Source organism: Schistocerca nitens, chromosome 5 (genome assembly GCF_023898315.1).
Source record: "Schistocerca nitens isolate TAMUIC-IGC-003100 chromosome 5, iqSchNite1.1, whole genome shotgun sequence".
NCBI classification, from domain to species: domain Eukaryota; kingdom Metazoa; phylum Arthropoda; class Insecta; order Orthoptera; family Acrididae; genus Schistocerca; species Schistocerca nitens.
This window is the reverse complement of record NC_064618.1, coordinates 816,714,551-816,730,665: the sequence shown is the minus strand read 5'-3', so window position 1 is coordinate 816,730,665 and position 16,115 is coordinate 816,714,551. Positions and strand designations below refer to the sequence as shown.

At 42.3% G+C, this 16,115-nt stretch overlaps 1 protein-coding gene across 2 annotated transcripts in view; it reads left to right on the top strand.

The window, feature by feature from the left end:
• Positions 1-1,033: 1,033 nt before the first annotated feature.
• The window catches only part of LOC126259294 (atrial natriuretic peptide receptor 1-like), a 1,315,450-nt gene continuing 1,300,368 nt past the window's right edge, over positions 1,034-16,115 (top strand). For both annotated transcript variants that reach the window (XM_049955955.1, XM_049955954.1), the window contains exon 1: positions 1,034-1,197. The gene's annotated coding sequence lies outside the window, so the exon portion shown is untranslated. The remainder of the gene's footprint in view (positions 1,198-16,115) is intronic.

Genomic DNA, 16,115 nt, shown 5'->3' with positions numbered 1-16,115 from the left:
ACGTACTCAGACATTTCCCTCTTTACTTATTCTGATAAACACTAAACACACACACAATATTTTTAGCGCAACGCAATCTGACTTTCAACAATCCTTACAAAAGAATGGCCCTGACTAACATTAACCTATACCTTTCACAAATCACTTACCTCACAAAAATCTTCGTTACTCGAACTACTGCAATACAGCGAGCGCCACTACTGCCAGCTAAATAAAAGATTCTAACTACTGAAGGCACTAACTACTGATAGTCATAGTTAGCATATGAAAGATTTTGATAGAGAACAAGCAATGTATTTACCTTAATAGTGTCCAAAAGTCATTATATATATGTATATATATATATCAGTCCATGGTATCCAATATTACAAATTTACTCTTTCTGATGGACACACGTCCAGATCGTCCGCTCTCAAAATTCCGCCATCTCTCTTCCCACATCCACCACTGCTGGCGGCTCACCTCCAACTGCGCAACGCTACGCGCTGTTAACAGCCAACTGCCCAACACTACAATAGCAAATTCCAACAATGCGAACCAGCCACAGACTGCACACAGCACAGCCAGTGATTTTCATACAGAGCTCTACGTGGCGTTACCAATAAAAAAACCTAAACAGCCTACTTACAAAGTGATAGTCAAAAGGGTAAAGATGCACAGGGTAGAAGAGTGTGTCTCATGTGAGGTAAGCAAAGCTGTAGTTCACGTTTGTTATTGCCTGAGGTAAATAAGCAAATGAAGAATCGAAAATTGGCATCGGGCAGTGGTTACGACACGGAGTTTTCTGCCGTTGCGCGGTCTGACGAGGCAGGCAGGCAGGCAGTAACGCACGCACGTTGCTGAGCGTTGGTAACCATGGTAACGCGGCAGGCGGCGACGATGTGATGTGGCGCGGGCGCTGGCTGCTGGTGGCGGCGGCCGCCGTCGCGCTGCTTCCGCTGGCCGCCCCCGCCGCCCCCAGTGCCGCCCCCAGCGCCGCCCCCGACCGCCGGCGGCTGGTGCAGCTGGCGCTGATCGCGCCCGACGACCCGGAGCACGAGCAGTCGCTGCGCGCCGTGCTGCCCAGCGTGCAGCTGGCGGTGGGCGACGTGGAGCGCCGCTTCGGCTGGCGCGTGCTGCTGCGCTCCAACGACTCGCGCTGCTCCAGCACCAACGGCCCGCTCTCCGCCTTCGAGTTCTACACCAAGAAGCAAGCAGGTGCGAGCGCCGCCGCGCCCACGGGTATTCCTCCAGCTGCCGCCCGCTAACAGCGCCGCGCTGCAGCCGCCGCAAGCTCACTCGCTTTAATGTTCACCCGCCGTGTCTTCAGAACGCAGCCTGCGGTACAAACCGTCAGCTTCGATCAGTGGCGATGTCTACATGGCTATGTGACGTCATACCTGCCCGTAACAACGTTCACTCGGAACATTACTAACAAGGGAACCTCCCCATCGCACCCCCCCCCCCCCCCCTCAGATTTAGTTATAAGTGGGCACAGTGGACAGGCCTTGAAAAACTGAACACAGATCAATAGAGAAAACAGGAAGAAGTTGTGTGGAACTATGAAAAAATAAGCAAAATATACAAACTGAGTAGTCCATGCGTAAGATATGCAACATCAAGGATAGTATGAGCTAAGGAGCGCCGTGGTCCCATGGTTAGCGTGAGCAGCTGCGGAACGAGAGATCTATGGTTCAAGTCTTCCATCGAGTGAAAAGTTTATTTTCTATATTTTCGCAAAGTTATGGTCTGTCCGTTCGTTCACTGACGTCTCTGTTCACTGTAATAAGTTTAGTGTCTGTGTTTTGCGACCGCACTGGAAAACTGTGCGATTAGTAGACGAAAGGAGGTGCCTTTCCAATGAGAACATCTCATGTATTTAATGCACTCTCGTCCAAAGTAGCGAACAGTCAACTGTCAGTCAGGGAGCCTCGTTAGCAGGAATATTCTCTCTTCCGTGCGCTGTAGTCGACTGACGTCGTGTGTTTCGATGTTTGTTTAGGTGTATCGTCCCCATACTACGGCGCAGTTACCTCGCATCGGACGGACGGACGGATAGATAATAACTGTCTGAAAATAAAATATTAAACTTTCACTCGAGGGCCCGCATCTCGTGGTCGTGCGGTAGCGTTCTCGCTTCCCACGCCCGGGTTCCCGGGTTCGATTCCCGGCGGGGTCAGGGATTTTCTCTGCCTCGTGATGGCTGGGTGTTGTGTGCTGTCCTTAGGTTAGTTAGGTTTAAGTAGTTCTAAGTTCTAGGGGACTTATGACCACAGCAGTTGAGTCCCATAGTGCTCAGAGCCATTTTTTTTTTTTCACTCGAGGGAATTGAATCAAGGACCTCTCGTTTCGCAGCTGCTCACGCTAACCACGGGACCACGGCGCTCCTGAACGCCCAGGTTCCCTGATGTTGCCTATCTTGCGCATGGACTACTCAGTTTGTATATTTTGCTTATTTTTTTCATAGTTCCACACAACTTCTTCCTGTTTTCTCGATTGATCTGTGTTCAGTTTTTCAAGGCCTATCTACTACGCCAACTTATAACTAAATCTGAGGGGGGTGCGATGGGGAGGTTCCCTTGTAAGTCCGGTATTACACTATCAAATTTCTTTGTCAAATATCTTTGTCCAGTATCTTTGTCAAAGATATTTGATGGTGGAATAGGCAACTTTGTCAAATGTCGTCCAATATTTGATCAAATCTAGGGCCTCGCTGTAGATTTGATCAAAGAAGTCGCTTGTCTTCTGTTCACTGCAATGTGACATGTTACCACATGGAGCGCTAGCATCGAGCATTCTGTCGTCTGTAGTGTTTTTATAAACATTGGCGGTAAATACAGTTGGTGTGTGCCGACAACTACAAAATTAATAGAGATGTACGAAGCAGATGAGGCGCTTTACAGCGTGAGGCACGCTGAATACAAAAATAGATTGCGAAGATTGGAGACCTGACCTGACCTAACCTAACCTAACCCTCTCCTGTAGCAAGGAACCTGAGTGTTACAGTGAGCCTGTCTTCTGCAGATGTAGCAGTTCTTACGTGAATATTGTGCTTTGTGATATGAGGATACATTTCACTGAGCAAATACAGAAATGTATGCTCATCCATTCTTAAGTAATTGATGTACGACTTGACGTCCTCCACTATAAGCTCACGTAACAAGTTTCATTGAATGCTTTTATCGTGTCGTCGTAAAACCCACGGCTTCACCCAGGTGTGTTTCCTTTTTTTCCCCCGCTTCTCTTCCGCATGTGCACACAGTGCAATTGTGGTACAAGCAACTGCTGCAGTTAATAACAAGTTGTTGTCAGCCATCTTGAACTTTGACGAAAAATATGATGACAGTGTAATACCCCTTCTAGCGCTACGTCAAAGATCTTTGTCAAATATATTTGACGGAATATTTGATCACATCTTTGATCAAATATTTGACAAAGAAATTTGATAGTGTAATACCGGCCTAATGACAAACTCCTAATGAACGAGAGGGTTCCGTATTAGCTAGTAAGATATTGGCATGAATAAAGACAAAACTACGATACGAGCCGTCGGCTTTGAACATGCGAAACACACGTAAACAACAAAGGGACTATCACACATCGCAGGCGATATTTCAGGGTTTCTCAACCTTTTGGCTCGCACGGGCTGCATTTGAAGAAGACGATTATTGTTGATCCACTCATAACGTACTTAGCACTAACAGTAACCAAAGAGAAACAAAAACAAAGGGTTGAACCATTGAGATTGAATAGTATCGTGTGGTGGTAGTTGCAAAGCGAAAATATTCAGTTATCGTAACCTTAAGTAAATGGAATTTTAGAGATTATTCTTATTTTTAACGATAGTGTGACGAACGCTCACTTCCTGGGCGGCACTGAGGCTCGTTTCGTGTCACATGTGACCCGCGGACGGGGGCTGGACACCCCTGCGATATTTTAAAACACAAAAAAACATAGACAATTTTGATTCCGAAAATTCACTACGTAAGGAGAAAATAGTTCCATTTGCAACTATTACTATGAATCAAACGGAAGGAAGAGTAATATTTCTCGGAAATAAAACGAAACGAGTATCGTACAAACAATCTCTACACTTGCACCGGACATAACAAAACAAATACGGACTAAAAAATTATTTTTCGTAAATAAATCGTGGCTGGTATCGGAAAATACACTATACTTTTCTAGCTCAAATGGAGATTACAATACACATTTTCAGAAGTAAATCATTAACGCTTTTACGGGAAGAATTTTAACGATTCATCCGAAAAGAAACGAATGAAGTGTCGTAAAAAAATACTGTACAACAGTGATGTTGACCTGCATGCACGATGCAAAATAAAAATAAAACATCTGTAGAAAAGAAATCGAAACTAGTGTCGAAAAATACGCGTTAGCTACGTAGCTCAAGTGGAGACTTCGATACGCGGTTACAAATATAAGAGGCTGATTCAGCTGCCTCTACCCATGGGTTGTACGCAACCCACAATGCCTTTAAGTAACACGCACAAGATTTTCATATTCTTTCACTCACTATGCGCAATTTATTAGTATGGAAATGAAGTCCCATGCTTCTGGCAGAGCGTATTAGGCAAGGTCCTAACGGAGGTGGTTTTCTGTTGCCTTCCTCCGAACGTAATGGGGATGAATGATGATGATGAAGGCAACACAACACAACCCAGTCATCTCGGGGCAGGTGAAAATCCCTTACGCCGCCCGCAATCGAACCCGGGACCTCGGTGCTCGGGAAGCGAGAATGCTACCGCTAGACCACGACCTGCATACCTATTTACTCGTATTAGTGCCACAGAAAAAATGAACAGGTCCTTTTAGTACGAAATCTGGTGTATTTAAATGTTGTACTATGATACGTTTTCACTAGAGGCCATAATTGTCAAATTATTCAATAGAAAAGTACAAAACTGACATATAAACGCGTTTTTGTTAAATAATTCGAAAAAAGTGGCCTCCAGCGAAAACGGATCCCAGTGTAAAATTTAACTGCGTTAAATTTCGTACAAAAATATCTCGTTCATTTTTTTCTATAGTACCAGTTGTCTGCGTATAGCAAGTCAGAGAATAAGAAAATCTTGCGGATGGTATTTGAAGACATTGCGGGATGCATAAAATCCAGCATAGTAGTGGACGGAAACGATTGTCGCACAGGAAGAACTTTAACTATTTGTCGAAAAGAAAACGAATAGAGTACAGAAAAATTTTCCTACAGCTGCAGTGAGGATCACAATACACACCATGAACTAAAACGAAGTTAACCGTAAACAAATGGAATCAACTATCGAAAAATACTGTTCATCTTTACATCTCAAATGAAGACTGCGAGACACAGCTACTAATATATGTGCATATCATGAGCAAATCGAAATAGATATCACAAAAATATAACGTGATTTATCTGCAAGAAAACAAACCGAGTATCGTAAGAAAAAGCATTACAGCTGTGGTGGTCCTACGACAAATTGCTCGAATTAAAATCGCGATGAACTGCGCGTATTAATATAAACATAATTTACCTCGAAAGTAAAGAAAATATAACGACAAATACCTCTGCTAAAACGCAAATCGAAATGGACACCAATGTCAGAGCAGTTATTACCATTAAATCATTGATCAAAGCCGGCGGTTAGTATTGCAATGATTCTCCAAGACTCCGCAAAGATGTGCCCACCCCAAGCATTATTAATGTCAGTGTGTTAATGGTCGAGACAGGGCGCTTAATAGCTTAATAGTTGATAGGACACTGTCATAATATACAGTAATGAAGGGTTGAAACACCCGTCCGCCAGCGTGATTTAAGTTAGCCACAATTTCATTAAATGATTTGAAGCTAGTACTGGAATTAATTCGAACACCCCACTTCCCAATTCTTGTCTAATATGATTCTATCGGCTCTAAAGATGTCGTTATCGGTGGGTCTTGAACGTCATACTCTCCTTCTCTTTCATATGTTTCCGAAGAAACTTCCGCCGGAAATCAGAAGCCACACGAATTGTTTTAAATAAAGATAAGGTAAGAAATGTTAGAACCGAAAATTTTAAGGTAATTAAAGTAAGATGTTGAGAATCGCAGAACAAATTCACGCCAATATTCGGATGGTTGGAAATAGAACTTGCAACGCGTATGGCCTGAGTGGAATCGCAAATTTTAGTCGAGCAGCTGACACTAAGGTAAATACACTGAATTATAAAACGATAATTGCTGCCGAACTGATATAAGAACCCGAAGTTAATTACGGACTCTGTTGATATTTGTACGATATAGGCAGGCAAAGTGAACCATGTGTCGGAAGGATATAGGTACGTTTCGGAACCATTTGACGAGCGATATCGTCAGGTCGACCACGAACCATCTTCTTTCGTGCTTCCGAAAATTTTAAACTAATTAAAGGAAGATGTTGAGAATCGCAGAACAAATTCACGCCAATTTTGGGATGTTTGGAAACAGAACTTGCAACGCGTATAGCCTGAGAGGAATCGCAAATTTTAGTCGAGCAGCTGACACTAAGGTAAATACACTCAATTATAAAACGATAATTGCTGCCTAACTGATATAAGAACCCGAAGTTAATTACGGACTCTGTTGATATTTATATGACATAGGCAGACAAAGTGAACCCTGTGTCTGAAGGATATAGGTGCGTTTCGGAACCATTTGACGAGCGATATCGTCAGGTCGACCACGAACCATCTTCTTTCGTGCTTCTCCTCTGAAGAATTCGTGTACTGCCTGAGTACATCAAGTGCTTCATCTTTTACGCTCCGAAGTACAATACAATTCAGTCAAGCGCTGCACACATCACGTGACCACACTTCGATCTATCGACCCATAGCGCTGCGTTTTGCGGCCTCATCTGTGGCTAAATCACGCCGAGATGGCGACGGAGCTGTAAGACGAATATTACCTAGCGCCTCGCGTGCGAGATGAGAATCTGAGCTCACACGTAAATCTCAATTACTGCTCGCGCCTCCCGCGTGGCGTGGTCACCTCTCCCCTCCTCTATTGTTCCGATATGCTAAGCTTGCGGCGGCGATGGCGCAGCGCATGTAGCAGCGGCGGCGGAGTTGGAGCAGATTACGCGATAACTTGCATGCGTGTAGTTTCTGTTCTCCCTCTCGCTGGCGAACAATTTCTCCGTTTACGCTCTTTTACAATTCAGATTACGCAGAAAGCGGGAGCGTGTCTCACGGCGCGTCTGCTTAGCTCTTAAGATTTATACAGTGTATGTGTACTTGTACTGCTGCATGACTCTCGCTGCTATGATGAAGGAGGGACCTGGCAGGTCGCACTACCTAGGCCAGCGCGCCGCGACTGCCCCCACCCCTTCGTCCATCCCCGCCCCCACCGCCCCCACTGCGACTGAGGTACCGACGGGGCGAGAGTTACAGCCAGACAGAGAGCCGCTGGCCACTCTCCAGGGGTGGCCGCAATTTATTTCCGCTCCAGCCAGCTCTGTGAGAGCGCGGTGCGCTGAATTCACAGTTGGGGCAGCACGGCTTCCAAAATGCGTCATGCGGTATTTTTTTGCCAGCCACACTGCTGTGAACTCGGTGCAGTACTCGCACAGAGCCATTTCCTCTGAGTGCTTTGTGTAACCTTACTTTCAACGTCCACTTTTAATTTCAGTATTTAACTGCGTTCAGTCTTCCTCGACCTACCGATATACGTAATCCTTGCTACATGAAATACTTTAGCAGGGGAGGATCTGGGAGCGGTAAGGCGACAGGCCACAAAAAAATAACACTTTACAACAAAAAAGGCAAATTTGCTACAGAAAAATTTTCCAAGCTGTAGTTAGAAACTTACTTTAACTTACGAAATTAATAATCTTAAATAAATTCAGGGAATGACCAATGAATATTTAATATACTGGGCGAGACAGGAGCACAGATACATGCTTTTAATGGTGATAATAATAGTGATTCTGAACAAAAACCTTCATATGGACGTGTGCCCTATTTCGAATTGTTTATGACACACAACACATTTAATATAACACTTGTACGTTTTTCTTTAATAACTGGAAAACCGCACCCTTCAGCGGAAACGTTTCGCCGTAGAAAATTAAACTACATTTCCTACAGAAAATTCCAAGTTCATTTTTTCTCAATGACTGATATTTTGCGCGAAGACAGCGGAAAAATGTTGAAAATCTCTGCAGCTTGGGTAGCTTTTGCTGGCCAATTTGAGATGGAAGACCACAACTGTCCTGTATCAAAATCTTCGCCTCAACGGCCTCTGTACTACTTTGGCACCTTATAAATAATGACAATGTTTGAATAATACAGAAGATAAATAACAATCTACATTAAATGTCTAGTATCTTAGTAAGCATTCGGAATACGGCATACGTCCATGTGAAGTTTTTTGTTCAGAATTACTGTTGCTATCACTCCTCAAAGCATATACCCTACCTCCTGCCTCACACTGCATAAGGTTTAAGTTGAATTTAGAAGTTGTGAGATCGAGTAAACCTTGACCTCACTTAAGTGATTCTTAGACAACGTAAAATTATCAAAGCACAGTATGACTTCAGCTACTACTAATAAAGAAAGAAAACATTTTAATGAACCCATGTTCCCATAATATAGTCTTCAAATAGTAAAATGTCACCAGTAGGAATCATTTGATTGTGTGAACCATGACATTATGTTAGAGAAATTACAATTCTCTGGTATAAATGGAACAGCATATGAGTGGTTTAAGTCATATCTAGAGAATAGGAAGAAAAAAGTCTCTTTACACGCTTCAAATGATTCAAAGGAGTTTGCCACTCCATCTAACTGGGGTGAAATTACATTAGGTGTTCCACAAGGTTCGATCATTGGTCCCCTCCTGTTCTTTATATATGTGAATGACCTCCCTTCTTATGTGAAACAAGATGCTGAACTGACACTGTTTGCTGATGATACAAGCATAATTATTAATACAGTAAAAGAAAGTCCGATAGAAAATGATACAAATAAGGTCTTTGGAAAAGTTATTAATTGGTTTTCTGCGAATGGGCTTGCTCTGAACTTTGAAAAAACACAGTACATCCAATTTTCTGCTGCAAAAAGTATAATTCCTTCAATAAACAAAACACATGAAAAGACTTCAGTAGGCAGGGTAGAGCATACTAAGATTTTGGGTGTACATATAGAAGAGAATCTTAATTGGAAAATTCATATTTTGGATCTCCTAAAGCGACTAGGTTCAGCTACTTTTGCAATCAGAATAATTTGCCAATTTTGAGGATGTAGAAATTAGCAAGCTAACATACTTTGCATACTTCTGCTCTCTGATGACATACGGAATAATATTCTGGGGCAACTCAACACTTAGGCAAAAGGTATTCACTGCTCAAAAGAAAGTAGTTAGACTAATGTGTGGGGTACATAGTTGCACATGTTGTAGGCATCTGTTTATAAGGTTAGGAATTCTTACAACTGCTTCACAGTACATTTACTCAGTAATGAAATTTTTTCTCAACAACATGGCCCAGTTTAAAATCAACAGCGACATTCATGATTACAATACGAGAAAAAAGAAAGACCTACACTATCCCTTACTTAACCTATCTTTGGCACAGAAAGGGGTAAAAAATTCTGCAATAAAACTTTTTGATAAATTACCAGATGAAATACAATGTCTGACAGACAACAGTAATAGTTACAAAAACAAACTGAAATGATACCTCCTTGACAACTCCTTCTACACCATAGCTGAATTCTTGAATATGAGTAAATAAATCTAGAGATATAAAATATGCATTTTGTGCCATTTAAGGGAATGGGATAGATAATAGAAATATTTAGGTATAATACTATAAAGTAAAAAAAAAAACACCTTGTTTCCTGTGCGCATTTCTTGTGGATTTGACACGTTCCACATCATAACGGTTTTTCAGTGCAATTGATCAATGGAACACGTAACTAACTAACTAACTGACCAACTAAATAAAGATACATTAATCATCAAAAATCGTTTAAGTAACGGTTTAATTAACAGCTGTAAAGACACGATAAGAACATGCAAGGAACGACTCTGAAACAATGTGAAAAATAGAGGAAAGAAATATTTCTTGACGGGTCATAAATATTCTAGTAAAATGCAAATTTCCGCCAAACAACAAGTAGCAATGTACATAAATTGGTTTTAGATAGAGATTATTCTGAATGGTTTTCTAAAATATGTATAAACGAAGTTTAAGCAAGAACGCTCTCGATGCTTCACTTAAAACAGCAATCAGTAAAATTAATCTTGAGTATCAAAATCATCCTAAAGGCGGGGCAAACAATGTCCATATATTACGAACCTGGCTCAAAGGTGATAGACAGAAATAAAAGAGGCATGAGGAATTATATCAGTCCAAGTTACGCCAATTGGTTAAGTCGTCAAATGAAGCCAAGGTTAACTCAGATCCGAAGCACAAACTATGAAGAAGATTGTGGCACAGTAGATAGCTTCCAACAGAAACTTATACAGTATACACATTAAGAAGCTCATCACACAAGTTCATACGCCTCAGCAATTCCAATTTGTCGGTGATTTCCGCACACACAAAAAACAGACCAAGTTCAAAGGGTGCTTTATATCAAATCCGAGTGACAAGCTTTCTTGGCATGTAAAGTTGATAGAATACGAATACAGATTTGCTCGAAATGATATTCAGTTTTGGCAATTGGTGATAACGTTCGTGTCCCCACATGGCTACCAGCACTTTTTTTTATTTTCTGGCTTTTGGAACGTGTCCATAAGGCCATCTCAACACCGGAAACGTTAGACAAGTTACAGCTTGCTTTTAACAATTCAGAGTATACGTAAGTCTAATCCGTAGCCTGGTACGATGTTACATAGGCTTCAGAAAAGGGCAGATTTCGGTGTAAAACAAATCTTCGCAGACACAGTATATTTAAGCGAGTAAAAGAGACGAAGATTGTACACAGGATACACAAAAGTAGTATGCTAAAGTATAGCAATCCTACTGGTAACACGGTAAGAACTGATAAATTGCCGTTGGTATACGGGATATTGCCAACTGAATCAATATTAATGACTTTGTATTTAGAGTAATAATAAAAAGTTCTTTTGGATTTCCTGTAAGAATACTACCAGCACTTGTCCTTGGACGGGCATCGTTCAGTTATCACTGGTCAACGACTGAGGGCAACTTGGATCGCCGTTAGGTCGAGGCACCAGATACAACGCCTGCCCACAGTCGGGTTGCGAAAGAGGCGGTTGCTTAGCTACAGGCAAAGAGGTTACATCGCGCTTTCGATTTCGTATCGAAACAGATCTCAGGTCGCTACAGGTAGCGAGAATCGCTCTCATGACATCTCTAAGGCGTAATCGTAAAGCTTTAATCATTAGCTTGGAAAGAAAAAAAAATCAAGCCACTACGTTAAACCATGGTGTCTGTCCTTCTCTAAATACTCACCCTTCACTGTGACTCATTTTTACAGCAACGGATGACCTTCGCTGAGTCTTTGGTTGTAAAAGTCTGCATTTTGATTGTTCAGGAGACGTTCCACAATGAAAGTCACCTCGTCGTAATTCTGTAAATGACTGGAATGTAATGTTCGCTCATCCGACGAAACAAGAAGAAATCAATCCTGTCAACAAAATAGGAGGACGGGAAGGGAAGACGAAATTTGACATCTATAGACGCAGACGTGTGATGGTTCAAATGGCTCTGAGCACTATGGGACTTAACTTCCGAGGTCATCAGTCCCCTAGAACTTCGAACTACTTAAACCTAACTAACCTAAGGACATCACACACATCCATGCCCGAGGCAGGATTCGAACCTGCGACCGTAGCGGTCTCGCGGTTCCAGACTGTAGCGCCCAGAACCGCACGGTCACCCTGGCCGGCGCAGACGTGTGACTGTGTCCTATGTTGCAGCGAAGCAAACATTCCGCCTTGGACAGTTTCACACTGTGCTTCGTCTCGATAGCCTCCATAAAATCATGAGGGTAGTTCACTCTTGTAACAGTTTGCCCTTGACGAGTACAGTGCGCTAACATGCCAGTCCTAAACACACTGAGCGTCACCTTGCCGGCGTGCCTGGATCATCGCTTTTCACTTCAGGAATAAATGCACTTACGTATCTCCACTACTGCTTGCTTCGTTTCCTTGTCCCAGGGGCACGGCGTTACACCTATCTACATCTACATCTACTTTGCAAGCCTCCTTACGGTGTTTGGCGAAGCGTATTTCCTGATCCAGCCGCGTAAGGTTCGTGGGAAGAATAGTTACTGCCAGCTCCCTTGTGGGTTCGAATCTTTCTGATTTTATCTTCATGATCTTTTCGCCAAGTACACACAGGAGGGATCAATATGTTGGTTGACTCTTCAAGGAACGTTCGCTTCTGAATCTCAATGGTAGAGCACACTGTGCTGGAGAACGCATCTCACAGTGTCTGCCGCTGGAGTTGACTGAGCACCTCCGGAACGCTTTCGTGCTTACTAAATAAACCCGTAACGGAATGTTTTGCTCTTCTTTGGATCTTCTGTATTTCATCTATCAATCCTATTTTGTGTGGACCCTACTGTGATGAACTGTATTCGTTGTTGGTCGAGCAAGTGTTTTGTAAGCTACTTCCTTCCCTAATGGACTACATTTGCTGAGGATTCTTCCAATTTAGCTCATTCTGCCGTCTGCCTTGTTGTTGTTGTGGTCTTCAGTCCTGAGACTGGTTTGATGCAGCTCTCCACGCTACTCTGTCCTGTGCAACCTTCTTCATCTCTCAGTACCCACTGCACCCTACATCCTTCTGAATCTGCTTAGTATATTCATCTCTTGGTCTCCCTCTACGATTTTTACCCTCCATGCTGCCCTCCAATACTAAATCGGTGATACCTCGATGTATCAGAACATGTCCTACCAACCGATCCCTTCTTCTAGTCAAGTTGTGCCACAAGCTCCTCTTCTCCCCAATTCTATTCGATACCTCCTCATTAGTTATGTGATCTACCCATCTAATCTTCAGCATTCTTCTGTAGCACCACATTTCGAAAGCTTCTATTATCTTCTTGTCTAAACTATTTATCGTCCACGTTTCACTTGCATACATGGCTACACTCCATACAAATACTTTCAGAAACGACTTAATGACACTCACATCTATACTCGATGTTAACAAATTTTTCTTCTTCAGAAACGCTTTCCTTGTCATTGCCAGTCTACATTTTATATCCTCTCTACTTCGACCATCATCAGTTATTTTGCTCCCCAAATAGCAAAACTCCTTTACTACTTTAAGTGTCTCATTTCCTAATCTAATTCCCTCAGCATCACCATACTTAATTCGACTACAATCCATTATCCTCGTTTTGCTTTTGTTGATGTTCATCTAATGTCCTCCTTTCAAGACACTGTCCATTCCGTTCAACTGCTCTTCCAAGTCCTTTGCTGTCTCTGGCAGAATTACAATGTCATCAATTCATCGAATTTTTCTTTTGTTTCCTTCATTGCTTGCTTGCTCAATATACAGGTTGAATAACATTGGGGAGAGGCTACAACCCTGTCTCACTCCCTTCCCAACCACTGCTTCCCTTTCATGTCCCTCGACCCTTATAACTGCCATCGGGTTTCTGTACAAATTGTAAATAGCCTTTCGCTCCCTGTATTTTACCCCTGCCACCTTCAGAATTTGAAAGAGAGTATTCCAATCAACATTGTCAAAAGCTTTCTCTAAGTCTACAAATGCTAGAAACGTAGGTTTGCCTCTCCTTAATCTTTCTTCTAAGATAAGTCGTAGTGTCAGTATTGCCTCACGTGTTCCAACATTTTTACGGAATCCAAACTGATCTTCCCCGAGGTCGGCTTCTATCAGTTTTTCCATTCGTCTGTAAACAATTCTCGTTAGTATTTTGCAGCTATGACTTATTAAACTGATAATTCGGTAATTTTCACATCTGTCAACACCTTTGGGATTGGAATTATTATATTCTTCTTGAAGTCTGATGGTATTTCGCCTGTCACATACATCGTGCTCACTAGATGGTGGAGTTTTGTCAGGACTGGCTCTCCCAAGGCTGTCAGTAATTTTATTGCTGTGTTGTCTACTCCGGGGGCCTTGTTTCGACTCAGGTCATTCAGTGCTCTGTCAAACTCTTCACGCAGTATCATATCTCCCATTCCATCTTCATCTACGTCCTCTTCCATTTCCATAATATTGTGGTCAAGTACATCGCCCTTGTATATACCCTCTATATACTCCTTCCACCTTTCTGCTTTCCCTTCTTTGCTTAGAACTGGGTTTCCATCTAAGCTCTTGATATTCATGGAAGTGGTTCTCCTTTCTCCAAAGGTCTCTTTAATTTCCTTGTAGGCAGTATCTATCTTACCCTAGTGAGATAAGCCTCTACATCCTAGCCAACCCTGCATAGCCATTTTGCACTTTCTGTCGGTATCATTTTTGAGACGTTTGTATTCCTTTTTGCCTGCTTCATTTACTGCATTTTTAAATTTTTCCTTTCATCAATTAAATTCAATATTTCTTCTGTTACCCGAGGGTTTCTACTAGCCCTCGTCTTTTTACCTACTTGATCTTCTGCTGCCTTCACTATTTCATCACTCAAAGCTACCCATTCTTCTTCTACTGTATTTCTTTCCCCATTCCTGTCAATTGATCCCTTATGCTCTCCCTGAAACTCTGTACAACTTCTGGTTCTTTCAGATTATCCAGGTCCCATCTCCTTAAATTCCCACCTTTTGCAGTTTCTTCAGTTTTAATCTACAGATCATAACCAATAGATTGTGGTCAGAGTCCACTTCTGCCCTTGGAAATGTCTTACAATTTAAAACCTGGTTCCTAAATCTCTGTCTTACCATTATATAATCTATCTGAAATCTGCCAGTATCTCCAGGCTTCTTCCATGTATACAACCTTCTTTTATGATTCTTGAACCAAGTGTTAGCTATGATTAAGTGGTGCTCTGTGTAAAATTCTACAATTCTACAATTTAAAACCTGGTTCCTAAATCTCTGTCTTACCATTATATAATCTATCTGAAATCTGCCAGTATCTCCGTCTTCTTCCATGTATACAATCATCTTTTATGGTTCTTGAACCAAGTGTTAGCTATGATTAAGTTGTGCTCCGTGTAAAATTCTATCAGGCGGCTTCCTCTTTCATTTCTTAGCCCCAATCCATATTCACCAACTACGTTTCCTTCTCTTCCTTTTCCTACTACCGAATTCCAGTCACCCATGACTATTAAATTTTCGTCTCCCTTCACTATCTGAATAATTTCTTTTATTTCATCAAACATTTCATGAATTTCTTCGTCATCTTCAGAGCTAGTTGGCATATAAACTTGTACTACTGTAGTAAGGATGGGCTTCGTGTCTATCTTGGCCACAATAATGCGTTCACTATGCTGTTTGTAGTAGCTTACCCGCACTCCCATTTTTTTTATTCATTATTAAACCTACTCCTGCATTACCCCTATTTGATTTTGTATTTATAACCCTGTATTCGCCCGACCAAAAGTCTTGTTCCTGCTGCCACCGAACTTCACTAATTCCCACTATATCTAACTTTAACCTATCCATTTCCCTTTTTAAATTTTCTAACCTACCTGCCCGATTAAGGGATCTGACATTCCACGCTCCGATCTGTAGAACGCGTTTTCTTTCTCCTGATAACATCCTCTTGAGTAGTCCCCGCCCGGAGATCCGAATGGGGGACTATTTTACCTCCGGAATATTTTATCCAAGAGGACGTAAAGTAAAGCTGCATGCCCTCGGGAAAAATTACGGCTGTAGTTTCCTCTTGCTTTCAGCCGTTCGCAGTACGAGAACAGCAAGGCCATTTTGGTTAGTGTTACAAGGCCAGATCAGTCAATCATCTAGACTGTTGCCCGTGCAACTATTGAAAAGGCTGCTGCCCCTCTTCAGGAACCACACGTTTGTCTGGCCTCTCAACAGATAACCCTCCGTTGTGGTTGCACCTACCGTACGGCTATCTGTATCATTGAGGCATGCAAGCCTCCCCACCAACGGCAAGGTCCATGGTTCATGGTTCTGCCTTACTCGCAATAAATTTTGTGTGGTCCTTCCACTTTACATCGACCCACACGCACACTCCTAGATATTTTGTAGAAGTAACTGCTTACGGGGATTGTTCTTGA